The sequence below is a fragment of the Triticum aestivum genome, chromosome 3A (assembly GCF_018294505.1).
Source record: "Triticum aestivum cultivar Chinese Spring chromosome 3A, IWGSC CS RefSeq v2.1, whole genome shotgun sequence".
Taxonomy (NCBI): domain Eukaryota; kingdom Viridiplantae; phylum Streptophyta; class Magnoliopsida; order Poales; family Poaceae; genus Triticum; species Triticum aestivum.
The window spans coordinates 740,670,024-740,690,590 of NC_057800.1; the positions used below are offsets into that span (position 1 = coordinate 740,670,024).

Here is a 20,567-nt window from a genome sequence, read left to right on the forward strand (position 1 = left end):
ATGTGGATGACATATTGCTGATTGGAAATGATATAGAATTTCTGGACAGCATAAAAGGATATTTGAATAAGAGTTTTTCAATGAAAGACCTCGGTGTAGCTGCTTACATATTGGGCATCAAGATCTATAGAGATAGATCAAGACACTTAATTGGACTTTCACAAAGCACACACCTTGACAAAGTTTTGAAAAAGTTCAAAATGGATCAGGCAAAGAAAGGTTTCTTACCTGTGTTACAAGGTGTGAAGTTGAGTAAGCCTCAATGCCCGACCACTTCAAAAGATAGAGAGAAAATGAAAGATGTTACCTATGCTTCAGCCATAGGCTCTATCATGTATGCAATGATGTGTACCAGACCTGATGTGTGCCTTGCTATTAGTTTAGCAGAGAGGTACCAAAGTAATCTAGGAGTGGATCACTGGACAGCAGTCAAGAAAATCCTGAAATACCTGAAAAGGACTCAGGATATGTTTCTCGTTTATGGAGGTGACAATGAGCTCATCGTAAATGGTTACGTTGATGCAAGATTTGACACTGATCCGGACGATTTAAATCGCAAACCGGATACGTGTTTATATTGAACGGTGGAGCTGCCTGTTGGAGCAGTTCTAAACAAAGCGTCGTGGTGGGATCTACGTGTGAAGCAGAGTACATAGCTGCTTCGGAAGCACCAAATGAAGGAGTCTGGATGAAGGAGTTCAATTCTGGTCCATTGAAAATCTTGGTGTCATACCTAGTGCATCGGGTCCAATGAAAATCTTTTGTGACAATACTGGTGCAATTGCCTTGGCAAAGGAATCCAGATTTCACAAGAGAACCAAGCACATAAAGAGACGCTTCAACTCCATCCGGGATCAAGTCCAGGTGGGAGACATAGAGATTTGCAAGATACATACGGATCTGAACGTTGCAGACCCGTTGACTAAGCCTCTTCCACGACAAAAACATGATCAGCACCAAGACTCCATGGATGTTAGAATCATTACTGTGTAATCTAGATTATTGACTCTAGTGCAAGTGGGAGACTGAAGGAAATATGCCCTAGAGACAATAATAAAGTTATTATTTATTTCCTCATATCATGATAAATGTTTATTATTCATGCTAGAATTGTATTAACCGGATGTCACTAGTATGCCTCTACTTGACTAGCTCGTTAATTAAAGATGGTTATGTTTCCTAACCATAGACATGGGTTGTCATTTGATTAATGGGGTCACATCATTAGGATAATGATGTGATTGACTTGACCCATTCCGTTAGCTTAGCACTTGATCATTTAGTTTTCTGCTATTGCTTTCTTCATGACTTATACATGTTCCTATGACTATGAGATTATGCAACTCCCGATTACCGGAGGAACATTGTGTGCTACCAATCGTCACAACGTAACTGGGTGATTATAAAGGTGCTCTACAGGTGTCTCCGATGGTACTTGTTGAGTTGGCATAAATCAAGATTAGGATTTGTCACTCCGATTGTCAAAGAGGTAACTCTGGGCCCACTTAGTAATGCACATCACTATAAGCCTTGCAAGCATTGTAACTAATGAGTTAGTTGCGGGATGATGTATTACGGAACGAGTAAAGAGACTTGCCGGTAACGAGATTGAACTAGGTATTGAGATACCTAGGATCAAATCTCGGGCAAGTAACATACCGATGACAAAGGGAACAACGTATGTTGTTATGCGGTTTGACCGATAAAGATCTTCGTAGAATATGTGGGAGCCAATATGAACATCCATGTTCCGCTATAGGTTATTGACCGAAGACGTGTCTCAGTCATGTCTTCATAGTTTTCGAACCCGTAGGGTCCACACGCTTAAAGTTTGGTGACGATCGGTATTATGAGTTTTTGTGTTTTGATGTACCAAAGGTAGTTCGGAGTCCCGGATATGATCATGGACATGACGAGGAGTCTCGAAATGATCGATACGTAAAGATCGATATATTGGACGACTATATTCGGACACCGGAAGTGTTCCGGGTGGTTTCGGAGAAAACCGGAGTGCCGGAGGGTTACCGGAACCCCCCCCCCCCCGGGGAGAAATAGTGGGCCTTATGGGCCTTAGTGGAGAGAGATGGCTGGCGTAGGGTAGGCCGCGCGCCCCTCCCCCTCTGGTCCAAATTGGACTAGGAGAGGGGGGTGGCGCCCCCTTTCCTTCTTCCTCTCCCCCTTCCTCTCCCCCTCCTAGTAGGACTGGAAAGAGGGTAATCCTACTCCTACTAGGAGGAGGATTCCTCCTCCTGGCGCGCCCTCTAGGGCCGGCTGGCCTCCCCCCTTGCTCCTTTATATACGGGGCAGGGGGCACCTCTAGACACACAAGTTGATCTATTGATCTATTCCAGCCGTGTGCGGTGCCCCCCTCCACCATAATCCACCTCGATTATATCATAGCGGTGCTTAGGCGAAGCCCTTCGTCGGTAGCATCATCATCACCGTCATCACGCCTTCGTGCTGACGAAACTCTCCCGTGAAGCTCTGCTGGATCGGATTTCGTGGGACATCATCGAGCTGAACATATGCTGAACTCGGAGATGCCATGCATTCGGTACTTGGATCGGTCGGATCGTGAAGACGTATGACTAGATCAACCGTGTTGTGCTCATGCTTCCGCTATCGGTCTAGGAGGGTACGTGGAAACACTCTCCCCTCTCGCTGCAATGCATCACTATGATCCTGTGTGTGCGTAGGATTTTTTTTGAAATAACTACGTTCCCTAACAGCCGAACGCCTAGAATGCGGCCAGACTCCGACGATTCTATGCCTAGCGCCGAACTCTGTGTTCGTCTCCTTCCTCCTGTTATTAGCATTATTTTTTTCTCTCTTTTCGTTTTTCTCTCTTTTCGTTTTGCTCTTTAGCCCTACGGCTTTAGTACGGCTAGACTGTTCTCCCCTAATGTGTACATCTCCAAATATGTACGTCCATTATACCTGGGGGCTTCTTGTACAGAAGCTTGCTATTATTCTTCGAGCATCATGCTCACCACATATGCGTTCTTCCCATATGTACCTTTTCTTCGCCATTATATGTATCGATATGACTTAAGTTTTGGCCAAGCTGGGTTGACTGGCTCCTGTGCTTATGCCCTACGTTCTCGTTAGTTCGTCTAGGTCATAAAGGGAGCACCTCTGCGATTGTTACTGCCGGGTCATCCGGATGTGTACCTCAAACTGGGTGAAGCCAAAAGCTAGCATTCTCAAGGGAATATTCGGTCGTTGAATTAAAGATGTTTCCGCATTCACTCCATTGTGAAACCCTAGAAGTTACTTACTCTATGATTTTTTCAATCACAGTTCGGACATGCACATTGAACGCATGCACACCCAGGGAAAGGAACCCTTAACGGAACTTTTCTCTATGGAAGATGTTTCTTACATAATGTAATATAACATAACTAGCCGGATACACATTTTCTGTTCAAGCAATTATGACCCCTACGCCTGGTTCCCATGCATACCCCGGTATATTCTACCGCTAGGGTATTTAGAAACACTCGCACCTTCGGGTCCAGAGGTCGAAGCGAAAAGGTCGGCCATGACAATTGTTTTTACAATCCAGCTAGAAGGAAAGTACATAGTCACTTAGGACTTAAAGACTTCCTCCTCTATACCGTCCAACAGGTGGTCTAACTTACAATCCTATTGGGAATATCTCGCGGCCACCTCTACTTGGTCATATACTAAACTAACAGGAATTTCTTCCCCATTTGACCCTAGCGGTCCAACCCGGGCCATGTGATTCGGATCCAGCTTGGTATACCGCGTTTTTACCATGGCCCAGGCCTCTCGCGCACCCTCTCGGTAGGCCGATATCTTCCATAGTCAGATACGCTGCCGCGCTCCCTTGAACAGCTCTACAAGCTTCTCCATACTCCCTGGAGGGGAGGCAGATGGCCATAAGGCCTTGGCTACACTCCGCATTGCCTGCCAACCTTGCTCGTGTAACTGCGACAGCCCTTGCAGAAGATCAGTTGATGATCCGGACACCTCCTCTTCGGGACGGCCCGTCAACATACCTGTAATCTCAGCTATATCAGCTAAGTTTACCCCCAAACTGTTATAAGATAAATTCGGCCACATACCGAATATGCCGCCTCGCAGCTTTTTGTTCTCCTTCACGGAGTCGGCTAGCTGGGCTCGCACATCTTTCAGTTCTTCGCCCAGTTTGGTGTTTGAATCCTGGAGTTTGTTTTTCTCCTCTCTCACTCGGGTCAGAACGCGCTCGCCTGCCGCATGTTGTCTCTTCGCCTCTTTTTCGCTCGTTTGAGGGCCTTCAGTTCCTCTCCCAGTTGGTCCAATGACCCTGTTATGAGACAAGCAACAGTTGCAATGCAGCTGGCATATAATTTTTTGTTTATCGATGGAGGGAAATATTACTAGAGGACGCCTTCTTGAACTTTTCTAGTTCGGCGGTAGCAGCAGTTAGCTGTGTCTGGCACTGCTCCAGCTCTTGGGCTAGCAGGTCGTTCTTCTTCGTAAGAGCCTGGTTATACAACGATCCTTAAAACATTTGTCCCAACTGCTTCAAGTCTCGGGGGCTACAGGCACATGGTTATCAAATTCGGACAAGGTAAACTTACCTACACATCTTTCAAATGTTGCTTGGTGGCTCTGTTAAGCCCATCTCGAGCAGCTCAGATGTATGCATCAGCCAAGCTGAAGGCACCGAACGCCTCTTTTGAGAAGCAAAGATTTCGTAAAATGGCCCTCCGGCGCCGGTGATTCCTGGCGCTCTCCACTTCCGAATTGGTGACGGACATATTTTCCGAACCCTTGGCAGAAGGACAGTCCGACGCCACTCCCATATCGGGCCCCGTCTCTTCAGCTGGGACCGACTCTTGGTTATCAGGAGTACGACTGGTCAGGTCTCCGGACACAGTCCGTCGAACGTTTTCCCTGATACAAAATGAACATATGAGTCACAGTTGGACGCGACTGCTAAAAAGAGCATAGTTGCAAACCCATACCTCTTCAGGGAAGGACCGACCGTATCTCTGTTTGCCTTCCTCTTCGAAGGCCTGCCTGACGCGGGAGCCTCTCTCTCTCTGAAGATGTCCCCGGGGCAGCACGACGCGCCAAACGCCTCCCCTTCTGAGCACAGGATGGTGCGGTGAGTGAGGAAGAATGAGAAAACCCTCTCGGACAAAGTGTCTCCTGATTACTTACATGAGAAGCAGGGAGAAGACCGGGGTAGTCGGCGATGATGGGTACATCCATGCCGTCATAGCTTGTCTGATAGAAAACTCCATCTTTGAGCTCCACGAATATGTCCGGATCTTCCTCATATCCGGGGTCAAGATCCTGATTGTGATTCTCCGGCTGAGGGGCAGGGTCATGGATCCCCTCGACAGCCTTTCGCCATTCCTGTCATGAATGAATAAGATACCACCCTTCAAAAATAATTCAGGGAGTGGAGTCGAATAGTGGAGTTAGAGCTTATCCAGCTAGGAGAATTGTACATGGAAAACCCGTCTCAATTTGGAGATGGGTGAACTCCTCCTGCTCCCCTTTATACAGTTCGGCCAATATTTTGGCCAGAGCGGCGGGAGTCTTCGGGCCCTTCCGACCGCTTCGGGAGGCGTCATCTTCCCCATTGTAATGCCACATGGGTATCCCTCTATATTGGAGTGGTTGGACCCCCCCCCCCCCCGCGCTATGGAGACCGCCATTACCTCGACTATTGACAATCCGGACTGGGCGAGCATCATAATCTTACCCAGCAACAGACTGATCTCTGTGCTATCCTCTTCCTCAAGGCTCCGAGGACTCCAGCTATGGCGTTTCTTCAACGGAGCACTTGAAAATTAAGGGAGGCCCATCCGGACTGGGTCGGGAAGAGCGACGTCGTCAATATAAAACCATTCAGAGGTCCACTCTTCAGAAGCTTTCTTCGGTGTGCCGGATAGGTATCTGGTCTCAGCAATGCGCCATATTTCGGCCCCACCCACTTCAAATATCGATCCCTCGTGGTTGTGCGGGACAAGACAAAACAACCTTCTCCATAGATCGAAATGGGCCTCACAACCTAGGAATAGTTCGCATAAAGCTACATAACCCGCAATGTGCAGGATGGAGGCTGGGGTAAAATTGTGTAGCTAGAGGCCGTAATACTCCAGAAGACCTTGGAGGAATGGGTGAATTGGAAATCCCATGCCCCTTAGCAGATAGGGGAGAAGCACACTTGTTCCCTCGTAGATGGATTGGGGAAATCTTCCACCTGGGTTTTGCCGTTGAAGGAAGCCAACCCTGCTCGAATAGGGATCAGATCCGCAGGGGGAGAAATCCTTGTGTTTGCAACTTCGCTAATTGACTATGGGACACAGAGCACCTCTCCCACTCACCTTTCTCTGGGTCGGAACGGGAGGAGAAGCTGGGAATGCTAGCCATGTTGGAATGGTCTTTCCTGGAAATCTCCGAGGATTTTCTCCGCGTGGTGCCGAATGGATCTGAGACCCAATCTCTTTAAATATACGCTCTTCCTTGCATGGTCGGGGTGTTATTTACAAAAAAAATACCCTGACCGTCCGCATTCGCCCGACACGTGGAAGCTGAAGTCATCGATGCATAGAAGCCGAGGGGTGCGGCATTGAATTGAAAGCCGAATACATAACTTGGAAGACGTCGGAGGAGGAACCCGCCTTGCAATGCCGAAGACAATCTGCGCGCCGAACACCTCGTCATTGAAGCCTGGTTCGGGGCCTACTGAGGGAGTCCTGGACTAAGGGGTCCTCGGGCATCCGGCCTGTTAGCCATGGGCCGGACTGATGGGCTGTGAAGATATGAAGACAGAAGACTGCACCCGTGTCCGGACAGGACTCTCCTTGGTGTGGAAGGCAAGCTTGGCAATCAAATATGTAGATTCCTTTCTTTGTAACCGACCTTGTGTAACCCTAGATCCTCCCGGTGTCTATATAAACTGGAGGACTTAGTCCGAAGGATACTGATTATCATAACCATACAAGCTAGGCCTCTAGGGTTTAGCCAGTACGATCTCATGGTAGATCAACTCTTGTAATACTCATATTCATCAAGATCAATCAAGCAGGACGTAGGGTATTACCTCCATAGAGAGGGCCCGGACCTGGGTAAAACATTGTATCCCCTGTCTCCTGTTACCATCGACCTTAGACGCACAGATCGGGACCCCCTACCCGAGATCCGCCGGTTTTGACACCGACACACATCGCCTCCCGGAAGAGCTCGTGGCGGACGAAGCTTCGTTCGTGCGCAACCTTGAGCGCGCGGACAACTCCGTCCTTCACAGCAGGGGCCGTCGACGGGATCTGAAGCGGCGCTCCCCCTTCCTACAGGGGGCTGGGGGCTAGCGCCCCTCCGGTCGCCGACTGGGCTTCGGCAGGAGCCCAGTTGGGTTGAGTCTCGCTGCTCAAAGGAGGAACCAAGACCTAAGCCCTCCGGCCGCCGTCCATAACCATAGGAGGAGCCCTTGGCATGCTCGTCACTCCCCCGACGAGGCCACGAAGAAGAGACGGTAGGAGCGCGGGCTCAAGGCGCCAAGCTAGTGCGTCTGCCTCTCCAGCCGACCTCGCGACGGGGGCAGCATGCTGGCCTGGGATGCCCATGGCCGGCGGGAGATCCGAGGCAGGAGGAGGTTGCTTCGCGAGGGGCTTCGTGGCCTTAGCAGAGGGGATCCTGAAGATAAGGGAAGCAGCACTCAAGGAATTACAAAGATAAGGTACTTACTCATCTATGGCGATGTACTTCCTCTGTTTCAACGGCCGGAAAGCGCCGCTGCTGCAGCTTGGGGACCCCTTCCTTTTGCGGAGCGCATTGAAGTCTACACGGAGCCGGCCGAAGCGTTGGGCGTGCCGACCAGCGCAGGGCGCGGCTGGTGAAGCGCCCAAGGAGGTGAACTCATGAGCGCAAAGCTGGGGAGAGCCATCAAGCACCGCCTTGTGACGGCCTCCAGAGGCCTCGGGAGCAGTGGGTAGCGTCGCCCCCTCAGCCGCCACCTCAGCGTGAGTGTTGTAGCCTCCCGAAGATGACGCCTCAGGGACTGCGGGCAGCTTCGACACCTTGGCGCCCGCGCCTCCAGCCTCCGGTGGTGCTTGCCCCCTGCATCCACTCTTGGGGCAAGTTCGGTGCCGACGACAAGGAGGGGAACCACGGTGACAGCGTTCTCGCGGGACCCTTAAGGCCAACTGGACGCAACCCCTATTCGTCAAAAGGGGGCATCTGCCCCGCGAACTCCACCTTGTTCAAGCAACAGTACAAGAGACAACCCACCGGTGGCATATCGGCTGACGAGGGGTAGCCCGCCAGGATCTCGAGCACCGTTCTTCGTGCCTCAAGCGGAAGCTCTGACTCCTGGAGCATCATGCGATCCGGGACGATAGATAGGGCCCACATCGGCTGGGAATGGCGCTGGAGTGGGGCGACGCGGCATCGGAGGAACTCCTTCATCACCATGGGTGCGGTCAAGCCAAGGTCTTTCAACCTCCTCAGCCGGAGCCAGACGAAGGCAAGGCGGGGGCTCATAAGCTTCTCGTGAGCCCAGCCGGAGCTGGGAACGGAGGCGAGAGCAAAGGGCTGAGCACTCCAACATCCACATACACCCACCGCGTCTGCAACCCACTCGTAGATGGCGGGAGCTCGAAGTCGATCCCCGAGTCGGTCGTCATCGCCATGGCCTGGAAGCTCAGGCACCCCGAGCATTGCTGGGGGTCGGTCAGGTGCAACGAGAAGAAATGGCGCAGAAGGGCCACGGAGGGGGCGATGCCCAGCATGGCCTCGCAGATAAAGGTGAAGACGGCAAGAAGAGCGACAGATTGGGGATCCAAGTGCAGCAGATGAAAATGGTAATGGGAAAGCACGGCGTTGAAGAAGGCGGAGTAGCGGGGGATCAGACCGGCGCACAGGGCGTTGACGAAGAACTGGACCTCGGTGACTGCTCTATCGACAGAAGTTTGGGACGCCGGCCAGGCCGCCGACCCTCCCCATTCGTTGAAGCTGGTGGCGAGCGCAAGGCGGACCTTGTCCATGGCTTCCTCATTGAGCACCCGCGATCGGCCGACGGCGGGCTCGACGACAGGAGGCGGGTTGGCTGAGGACAGGGGCTTCTTTGCTTTATTCGTCCGGTTCGGCGCCATGACGATGGGGAGGACTGAGCTCAGGTTGGATTGGGAGAGGAAGCGGAGGAGTTGGGGGGTGCGTTGCCAGCAAGGAGGAAATAACTGTGTGGGACGCCGTGGCCGCCTAGTCAGGCGGATATCAAGGCTGCATGGGGAAGCGGGACAACCCACGTCCAATCGATCGCCACATGTCAAGCTGGGCCGCAGGCTGTTGGGGCACGCGGCGCTCCGCACTTGCCCTTTGGCTTCGCCTCGAAGCCAAGCCCGAGCGCGTCTTGGGCCCGGGGGCTACTGTCGGGGTTCTGGGAACGGGGGTCCCTAGACTTGCCTTCCTGCGGCCCGCTGCGTGGCTCCACCGGCGACCCTGTACGGCCCATCTTCACCAGCAAACACTCAAGACCCTCGCGAGGGGCCAAGCCTCGCAAGGCGGACGATGCAAGACCTTCTCAGGGGCGGCCTCACCAGGCTGGCTCGCGAGGGGCGGAGAGATCAAGGCAAGGGACACCTCGTGAGGTTTCTGTGACGCAAACCATGACGACTGGAGCCAGGCGGGCGCCAGTGCGCACAGTGTCCTCGTTTCCTTTTTGGTGCTAAAGGGGCTAGCGCAGACGAGGAGTCCCGAGACATTAGGCAAAGGTTTCCATATCGGTGCAACAAGACCAACACCAGCAGGACGGCAGGACGGAGGTCACCGTGGAGCCCAAGACGACGTCATCACCAGAGCTTTTGGCAGGCGAAGACTATTTTTGTTAGGATAGTTTGTACTAGTTGCCCCCCTTCGAATTTGACCATTGTGGGATCCCTTCCTGCTCAATATTTGGAAAGAGGACCGGGGCCTCTATAAATAGGACTAGCCACCACCATAGGGAGGCATCCTGATCGGATCCAGATCATCCCTCAACCACTCAAGTTCACCAAGCACAAGAACACCTCTCCTCGTGAGGCTGTTTTTTCCTTGTAATTGTTCATCCTAAGCCCAAGAGGCAATCCACCACACCACACTGGAGTAGGGTATTACACCACAACGGTGGCCTGAACCAGTATAAATCTTATGTATCGTGTTTTTTGGGTTCGTCGAGGTAGGCCGTGAGATCATAGAGTGTGCGAGCTAGAGAGGGGAAGAGATCTTTGTGCGCACCCCAGTGTTCGAACCTTAAGGGTTTTACCGGAACCCGAAATCCGACAACACCTGTATGTTTGGTCTGGATTAGGAAAAGAGAATTCACTTCTATCATTTGAGCAACCATCTTTAATGTAGGCGTTACCTGTATAGCCAGTTCTGCACTTGCAGGTGTAGCGATGAATGTAGGGGTTAACTGTATAGCCAGTTCTGCACTTGCAGGTGTAGCCATCGCTTGGGCCACTGCACTCGGCATCTTTGATGCAGAAATCGGTTGTGCTATCAGTGCACACGGTATATTCGTTGATACAGGCGTAGTCTGTCCTGTTTTGCTTGGCAGCAACACAGTTGGATTTGTCAACTAGCTGCCACGATAGCTGAAAGCCACTCAGCCCATCACTAGTTATGCTGATTCTATCCCACAGTTGAGAGGTCTGGTTAGAGCGTGCATCAATGTTGCTTTGGCCGTGGTTTGAGCCAAATTTATCTATCTATCTATCATATAATTAAGACAAGAGGCAAACAAGCCATCACGATTCGCCCACATAGATTATATTATCTCCACCATCAATTTTAGATATCAACGGTTAAGATTTAAAAGATGTAACGTTACGTAAAAATAAAGTCATGTCAAACAGTTTGGCATGTCACGTACATGTCTCTAAGCCTACTCTATTAAAAAAAATTGTAGACAAAAGGCAAACAAGCCATCACATTCGCCTACATAGATTATATTATCTCGACCATCAATTTTAGATATCAACGGTTAAGATTTAAAAGATGTAACATTACGTAAAAATAAAGTCATGTCAAACAGTTTAGCATGTCACGTACATGTCTCTAAGCCTACTCTATTAAAAAAAGTTGTCCAAAACAATCACACGTTAACTTAAAAAACAATCACATGTAGATCATGTCACCTAAACCTACAAGGAAATAAAAACGAAAGTCTAGGTCACGTAGATCATGTCACGTCTACCTAAGAAAAGAAAGGCTCGCTAGCTCTCCCTCAAAAACAAAAGTCTCACGTTGCACGTATGTGCAAGAAAAAAGCACGCTAGCTCTCCCTCAAAAAAAATCACATTGCACGTACGTGCAATGTCATGTACGCATGATGGAAAAGGAAACATACAGGCTGGTCTTTCCGTGGGGAAAAGCAAACACGCATAATCCAGTAAATATACAAGAAATATAAAGTAAAGTCTAGCCTCCTCTCTGTCCATGAAGAAAGTCCAGTTGTCTTTCAAAAAATAAATCTCACATTGCACATGTGTGTACACACACACGATGCTAGGTCGATGACGTGGAGAGTGCTCAGCAGCGTGCTCCTTTGTTGAGAAATTAGGCACTACGGAGATCTGGGATGGCAGGACGATAGGAAATTTAGTGATGACGCGACCCATCCGGGAGGCCGTCAATGTCATGGTCGCACAAAGAGCCGGCCAGGTTGTCCGGCATGGCTGCGCAATCAATTGCGCTGCCACCCAAGATTTTTATTGCAAGCATGAAGACCTGACTTGGTTGTCGGCCGTCACATGTATAGATTGCACTGGCAACATGTCTCCGCGAGATGCACAAGGGAGTTTTGCTCTTGCAACCAGGCACTTCCTCAGCCTCCGTGACAGCGGACAAGACTGGGCAGAACGGGATGCTACTTGGTCAGTCCATGTAGTACGGCGTGCCAGTGCCAAATGATGCACACAAACCAGGTGTAAAGGTGTTACGACGTACATCATGCACTTAGGTCCCATACCAGCAATGAAATTTAGGACCTGGTGGCAGACACAAATGACATATGTGTATCGGACCTGTCCCATACCTCCAAGAAAATATATGAATTATTGTCAGTGACAATCAGGTAGCTACACATTCTTGATTGCTTCACCTGTACACACACAGTCCTATCATCCTAGGAAAAATTCCCCGCAAAATAAGTCATCTAAGAAAAGATAGAAGGTACTATCTACAACCATCTGTTTGAATTTTTTAACCGAAAGTGACATGAACTTTAATTAAAATACGATCAAATTTAGTGTACCAAAGTTTTCCATTTTTAATGAACATTATTTACATTTTTCTACAGTAATCTAAAGTATTAGTTTCACAATATCAATTTGGTAAAGGCGACAATATCCTTTCATGTGGACGAATGTTTACAATAAATTCAGGGGAGCAAAAACTGGGCATACAACATTCAGGGGAGCCTAGGGGTTTAATGTAGTAACTTATGGAGATGACATTGGACCAATAAAGAAAGTTGGCCGGGAGGCTAAAATAGAGAGCCACCAATCCATGGTACTTGCGCATGAGATATTTTTGAAGGTGGCTAATCAAAGGGGCCATTTTAGAACTGCTCAATCAAATGGATGTGTGTATGTGTGTGTGTGAGAGAGAGAGAGGGGGGGGGGGGGGGGGGAGAGGGAGAGGGAGAGGGAGAGAGATTGAGGGAGAGAGAGAGAGAGATAAATTCAATTCAAAACTATATTTGGAATGGCTACATACTTCGCATCGCGGTTGACCTCATAAAAAATTTCAAGTTTCTCAAGGAAGAATAAAACAAAATTTTGAAATAGCATTAAAATCTTCCAAGTAAAATAACAACTATATACTTAGGTAATGTAGCCAGACAAAGCGTCAGCAATGCATATACATAACTATATGAATTCTTGGAGCATACATTTGATCTAAAGATGTACCTTTTCACATGTACATATTTACATGTGATTGTTCTATACTATTCATTATCAGTAAAAAACCTTTGTTAGTTTTAACACATATTATGAATGCCCTAAATTAGCTAAATGCACAGTTTAAAAGCGTATGATAGTATACAATGTTTATTATAAAATATAAAAAATATTTATAGAGAAATATATAGCTTCTAATATATGAAATTGTAAACTCAAAACTTCTAGCCGTGCAAATGCGCGGGTGGCCCTGCTAGTTTGAACTGAAAACTGATGTTACCATAGACTTTAATACGACAACATCCGTATGTATTTTTACAGTTGTGCATAGCCACCATCTCTGGGGTTCTTGGATCCAGACATGCAGTGCAGCATTTCAACATGGTAGCATTGTCTACGACAGAGTATACCCCCATGTCACAGCTGGTAATGTTTAGAACAAAGGATGAAAGAGAGAAGGACCCCCAGGTGGTTCCAAAGAATAGTTGTAGACACTGACACCAGATTTCATGTGGATGGTATGCAAGGAGGCATGGATAGTGTTATAAACAGAAAGAAGATTGTCGAATTCGATCACCTCGGTGATGCTGTCGTGCAAGAAGAGCCTCGGGGGCTGAGTGGTGTCGTCGCAAGTGAGGTTGAGGTCAGGCCCTCGGGAGCACCTGGATCCGATGCCGAACGGATAGGCGAAGCTCAGGTTGCCGCAGCTCGTTGGGCAGCCAGCAAGTGTGCCACCGGTACGTGATGGTTGCGCCTAGTTCCCCTCAGGGCTCTGCTGGCTTGTTACAACTCCAGATGCTAGAGCCGTTGGCTGTCCTAGTGACCCGACTACCAACAGATAGAACATCATCGGGAAGATGCCCATGATCGATCTACAGTTCTATACTACACCTTGCACTACAGACATTCAGGTCAGGCCGCAGTGGCTTCTCTTCTGGGAACGGATCCTCTAATATCATGAAGGGATATCATGAAGTTACAGTGCAATCCGAGTGCAAAACGAAGAAGGGATGTCACGGGCACTGTAGCAAATATAATGTGCGCAATTACTGTTCATAGAAAATAAAATCCGAAATTAATTTTATTGCACCATAATTTTGTTTGTATGTAATTTTTGTAAATGTATATAGTAGATTTGTAATTTGCAAATTAATTCAAGTCATTTTAGGCTTAATCATATGGATGTGAAGAAGGGATGTCAGGATACTGTGGCTTCCCTAACATCCTTTCGTGATGTTAGAGGATCTGGTTCCTTCTCTTCTAGGTACCACTTTCATGACTGCCTCCCTAATGCATATATATCAATGGTTACAGCTGGCGTGGATGTGGTGTGCTTTATTGGCATGTGAAAGGAGATGCTTCGTACATGCCCATGTGGATGTGGCAGTGGGGGTATATTTGATGGGATGTAAAGTAGAAGACTATGACTGTCAGTCCGTGACCTCGTAAGTCATGCCACAGGGAGACCTCAACAAGTCGGCCTATTAAAGGGGGTAATCTATGCTTGTTCCTGATAAACCACGCTACAAATTTCCCTTGTCGATTTTCTGGGTTTCCAAATGTTGCTCTAGGCAAGAAAGGCATTACCAACATAGAAAGGAAAAATATGAGCATGCTACAACATGAAAAATGGAAACACACAAGAAACTCACCAACAATAGGTAGGCCATCGGTAGAGCATGGAACCGTTCCATGCAAACTGGTGTGAATGTTGGAAATATTAGCCCTTTTCCGGTTAGACTTATCCACGAGTAAACAGTAAGCATGGCATAAAATGTATGCATCTCATAGCGACACCTAAGCATACTAGCACGTGCAGAGCATAGAATCGAACCTTCTATGAGCAGCACATATACGGCTAGCATAAGTACGAGTAGTCATACCCTCCGGTTGGCCAGGCCAACGTGGCGGCTGCAGCAGCAGCTTCGGCGTCGTCCGTGGCCTTCTTCTTAGCGGCGGCATCGTCTGCCATGGTGTCGATGCAGAGGAAGTAGTGGAAGCAGAGGCGGACGAAGTTGGGGACGGATCGGGAGCAGTCGCGTCGAGACGCTCCCCAAAAACCTTATTGCCGTTCTCCCGGGCAGGATCTCGAACGACAGGGTTCCGGAGGCACCTGCTCTCCCGACCAGCCGTGCATGCGGTCGTCGGGATGGGACAGCCGGAGGCAGCACAGAGTGAGGAACAGTAGATGACGGCTAGGTCACGCGAGAGGGAGTGAGTGAACCGAACTAGGTTACTTCATTGGCCAGAGCTTTCTTATATAGTCCGTAAGGAAGAAAGTCATGGGCCTTGTCGAGGCCCACGACCGAGTCGGCCCACTCCCGGCAAGTGAGTCGTTGTTCCCGGCAAGGGTCGCACTCCCAGCAAGGGAGTCGACGAATACGCGCGTCCCGACAAGGGAGTCGACGAATCCCGGCAACGCAAGTCAGCCCACAGTCCAACGTCTTGGACAGTGGCCCACATGTTAGCGACTCGTTAATTAATCCCTGATTAATTAATTCATTCCTGAGCGGCAAAAATAAGCTTCGGCAAGGCTCATTCCTGCAACCCGCGGCGCGCACGCGTCGTGACGAGGCGGGCGGCGAAGGAGGAGGAGCGCGCGTGTATCACTCCTCTTCCCAAGCTCCCAATGGCAAGTGGTAGAGCATCCCTTATAAAGGGGTCTCAACTCTCCTCAACTAGCAATGTGGGACTAAATTTCCCACCACCTGCCATCTCATACATGGGCCTTAAGATTAACCAGGGATTAGTGTCTTATATGGGCCTAAGCCCATCCATAATCCAACAATCCCCACCAGATCTCGAGGCACATAAGTTTGTCAACTATTCCAAACAATATTTGATATACCAGAATTTTCAGTGCAGACTGTTAAGTTGAACTTCCACCTAGAGCAACATGATTAGACTTCTTCACAACTGAACAATGGAATATGCCTTGAATTGTCAGTTTGGCGTGCAGAAGTTTCGCCTATTGTCAGCTGATACGTGGTTGCCGAAAGCTAAACCCCACGGGTGGAGCTTATTAGTCATACTCCGTACCTTCTCATGAGCTTAATAAAGATTACCCAATCTCATAGACTGTGACCAGCAGTCGGGCTCACATAGGTGTGTTCCTCCAAAGAATGCTCTGTAGTTTAGCATCTTGCTTACAAAAGCTTTGGAACACATTAAGACAAAAGTCAGCCTGCCTTACAGAATTGAGAGTATTGTGCATCTCCAATGGAGTGGGTTAATTAAGGATACTCTCCTCAGTTGACCGCTGGATTGTTTTCCCAGGTCCTAATTCACGGGATCTGCGATCACATAGGTTGGGTTACCCCCATGGCAACTTACGTGGGTCTCATACCCATCTCCCTCGATGCATTTTCTATCACAATCCGTGATAGCCCTTTTGTAAAAGGGTCTACCAGATTCTTAGCCGTCTGGATGTAATCCAACGCTATTACTTCAGAGTTTCTTGATTTTCTGACAGATTTCAATCTTCTTCTTATGTGCTTTGTGGATTTCATGTTGTCCTTTGAACTCTTAGCCTTGGCAATCACTTTTTGATTGTCACAGTTCATAAGGACAGCCGGCACTGGTTTATCAACCACCGGCAAATCCATCAAAAGCTCTCGAAGCCATTCTGCATCGACGCATGATGTGTCTAATGCTGTGAGTTTTGCTTCCATAGTCGATCTGGTTAAGATCGTCTGCTTGCAAGACTTCCAGGAAACAACACCACCACCAAGTGTGAAGACATGTCCACTTGTGGCTTTCATCTCATCGGCATCAGATATCCAATTCGAATCACTATACCCCTCAAGTACCGTCGGGTACCTAGAATAGTGAATTCCATAGTTCGTAGTACCTTGCAAATAACGCATCACTCGCTCAACAGCATGCCAATGCACATCTCCTGGATTGGAAACAAACCGGCTCATTTTGCACACAGCAAATGAGATGTCAGGACGAGTAGCACATGCTAGGTATATCAGTGAACCAACCACTTGAGAATATCTGAATTGATCTACAGCCGTGCCTTCGAACTTTCGAATCCGCACGCTAGGATCATATGGTGTTGCAGAAGGTTTGTAGTCCGAATATCCAAAACGGCTCAAAATTTTCTCAACATAGTGGGATTGCAAAAGTGTAATTCCACCATCAGAATTTCTCAGTAGCTTGATGTTCAGGATAACATCATCCACACCCAGGTCTTTCATCTCAAAGTTGTGAGATAGAAAAGACTTGACCTCCTCAATGACCTTGAGGTGGATCCCAAATATCAGTATGTCATCGACATACAGACAAAGTATAACTCCTTCGCCCCCACCATAGCGATAGTATACACATTTGTCAGCTTCGTTCACAACAAAGCCAGCAGATGTCAGAGTAGTGTTGAACTTCTCATGCCATTTCTTAGGCGCTTGTTTCAGGACATACAAAGATTTCACTAGCTTACACACCTTTCCTTCCTGGCCATTTACTACAAAGCCATTCGGCTGTTGCATGTAAATTTCCTCATCTAGCTCTTCGTTAAGGAAAGCCGTCTTAACGTCCATCTGATGAATGAGAAGACCATGCGAGGCAGCCAAAGCGAGTAACACTCGAATGGTTGTCAGTCTAGCCACAGGTGAATAAGTGTCAAAGAAATCCTCTTCTTCTTTCTGGGTATAACCCTTGGCCACAAGCCTAGCCTTGTACTTCCCAACAGTACCATCGGGCTTAAGCTTTCTTTTGAACACCCACTTACATCCTAATGGCCGACAACCATAAGGACGATCAGTGATCTCCCATGTCCCGTTAGCCAAGATGGAATCCATCTCACTACGAACCGCATCCTTCCAGTAGTCAGCATCCGGAGATGCATAAGCTTCTTGACACAGCCCTAGAATTTGATTGCAATTAGTTTCATAAGCATCCATGCATCATGTCTATATTTGTTTGAAATTTGAAATAGGGATGACAAACCCTAGCACTAAATGAAATGCAATTAGGATCAAAATATAAATATTTCCAATGAACCCAGAATGCCCTTTAGAAAAGTTCATTCTTTTGATAAAGGTGAAAACCTCTGCCAAAAATGATGCACATAATTTTTAGGCCATTCTGGATTTTTGAATAACCCATATTGTATTTGAATTGGGGCATTTAAATACTATTAATATTTTTAAATGCCCCAATAATTATGAAAATAGTTGAGGGCCTCTGTAATAATTCATTTAATGCCCACAATTATTTTTAGGATTTATTAAAATGATTTGGGTTATAAACTAAATCAAAACAAAATAACAAAAATAGAAAAGCAGAACAAATTAGTAAAGAGAGAGAGAGAGAGAGAGAGAGAGGACTTACCTGACGCAGGCCATCTAGCAGCCCAGCTGCGGCCCATCGCTGTAAAGGGCCCAACCCACCTCCTCACCGTGTCGTCTACCTCCTGCCAGTAGGAGCAGGGGCGCGTGGTCGCTGCGTGCGCGCCAGCTCCTGCTTCCACCGCGACACCGGCTCTTCTGGACGCGCCACGGAGATGCCCAGAGGCCTCTCTCCCCTCTCCCTCACCTGTGGCCTCTCCCCTCCCCTAGACCTCTCCCTCTCACTCACCCGAACGGGTCGGTCGCCGCCGTTCGCTGCCACCGTGACCACGTGGTCTTCTCGCCCCTTCCCCGTGTCCAAAAGCTCCGTGACGACGCACAACTCCTCCACGCAGAAGATCCCGAACCCAAGAGCACCGTGGTGATGCCTTCGAGCTCTTCTTCCACCTCGGGCGCGACCGATCACCGTCGTCGATTCGCGATGTCTGGCGCGCCCCCGAGCCCGCTGACCTTCTCCTCCGACCCCCAGTGAGCCCGCCATCTTTCCCCTCTCTTCTCGCTGCCGAACGCGAACCCTGACCGTGCTCTTCACCGGAGCCGAAAGCTTTTGCCCGCCGGCCATGTCACTGCCGTCGCCGCAGCCACTCAGGCTCAAAACCGAGCGCGTCACCGTGCTCAGCACAGCTCCACGGGCCCAGAGCAACCACTCGTTGCTCCTGCCGTGCACCATAGCGACGTTTGCATCATCACCCGAACTCCGGCCGCCGCATTTGAGGACGCCGCCGTCGTTCTAGGTCACCTACGATGACACCACCTGCACCAAACGACGCGGACGGGTTCCAACTCTGCATAGCACCCCTCCGCGCATCAAACCGTGGCCGGAGCAGCGATTCCGCAGCACTCCATTGCGCCTGCCATCGCCGGCGTCAAGCCGCCGGCGTGTTTGACCTTTGACCCGGGGTTTGACTCCCCTGAGTCACCCACGTGTGGGCCCAGGCCCGTAATTAACCTGGGTTTAGGATTAGTTTAGTGTTAACTAACTTTGTTAATTAGCCTAGACAGTGACACGCGGGACCCACTGGTCAAATTTGACCAGGAACGGTCATGTTGACTTGCTGATGTCACACCGACGTCATGCTAACGTAGTAAATGCTTTTCTGGTTTTTCTTATTCAGAAATGATTTAGAAATTCCAGAAAATAGTTAAAACTTCTAAAAATCATAGAAAATCAACCGTAACTCCAAATGAAATAATTTATATATGAAAAATTATCAGAAAAATCCAATCTATCCATTTACGCTACTTTCATGCATGATAAACCAACTTATACCCACTGTATAAGTGAAAACATGACAATGGCATTTTAAATGCTAAATATGGAGTTTGCATATGAACCCTTGGTCCATATGGACTTCATTTAAATTGTTGCTAGATGCATTAGTGCAAATCATAAAATTATTGCCATGTCACATTCATGCATCATATTATTGCATTGCATTGATTGTGTTTCCTCTCTGTTGCCGGTGTTTGTCCCCTCTCAGCAGACGGTGTTCCGACGATTTGATCGATGGCACTGATGAAGAACTATACTATCTTCAGAAGTGCCAGGCAAGCAAAACCCCCTTGGTCATTCCGATACAATCCCACTCTCTCGCTTCTGCTCTGTTTTACTGCATTAGGACAACAACGTTTCAACTATTACATGCTGCGGTAGCTGAACCCCTTTCCTCTGCATGACCTGTCATTGCCACAGTAAATAGATGAAACCCACTACATGAGTAGGAATTGTTTGAGCCCTGATGTGCCTACACATTCATGCTTGTTGTCATGCCTGCTACTGCTTAGAGTTGAGTCAGGTCTGATTCATCGGGAATGAATTGGAACATGGTGAACTTGTCCTACCGTTGAGAGCTAAGTGTGTGAACACGATTTGGTAAAGGTAGTGGTGAGAGGCCATGTAGGAGTACATGGTGGGTTGTCTCATTGCAGCCGTTCTCGGGAACTGAGTTCTGTGTTTGTGATCCATGAACAGTTACTACCACACATTGGGTTCCGGTAACTCGGCCCCTCTCGGCTTATTAATCAACTCGATCTCTGTCCAGGAGTTGCAACTAGTTTCTGGTGTTTGTAGGTAGTGTTAGTAGTCTACCAAGTGGCACCCGGTACAGGTGGGCTTGGGACAGACTAGGCACAGTGGCACGGTGTACCAAGTGGCACCCAGATGGTGGGCTTGGGAACCCTACACACATCGTTTGGGGCCGTGAGCGACACCCCGGCCGGATCTCCTTGCGGATGGAACCCGAATAGGCGATAAACTTGGACGAGAGACTTGTGTGGTTAGTTAGGTCGTGGCCGACACCCTCACCCGGCTTCC

General features: G+C 48.7%; 1 pseudogene; it reads right to left on the minus strand.

Moving 5' to 3' along the window:
- LOC123059634 (wall-associated receptor kinase 3-like) overlaps positions 1-13,767 on the minus strand; it is a 49,589-nt pseudogene extending 35,822 nt beyond the window's left edge.
- Positions 13,768-20,567: the final 6,800 nt, after the last annotated feature.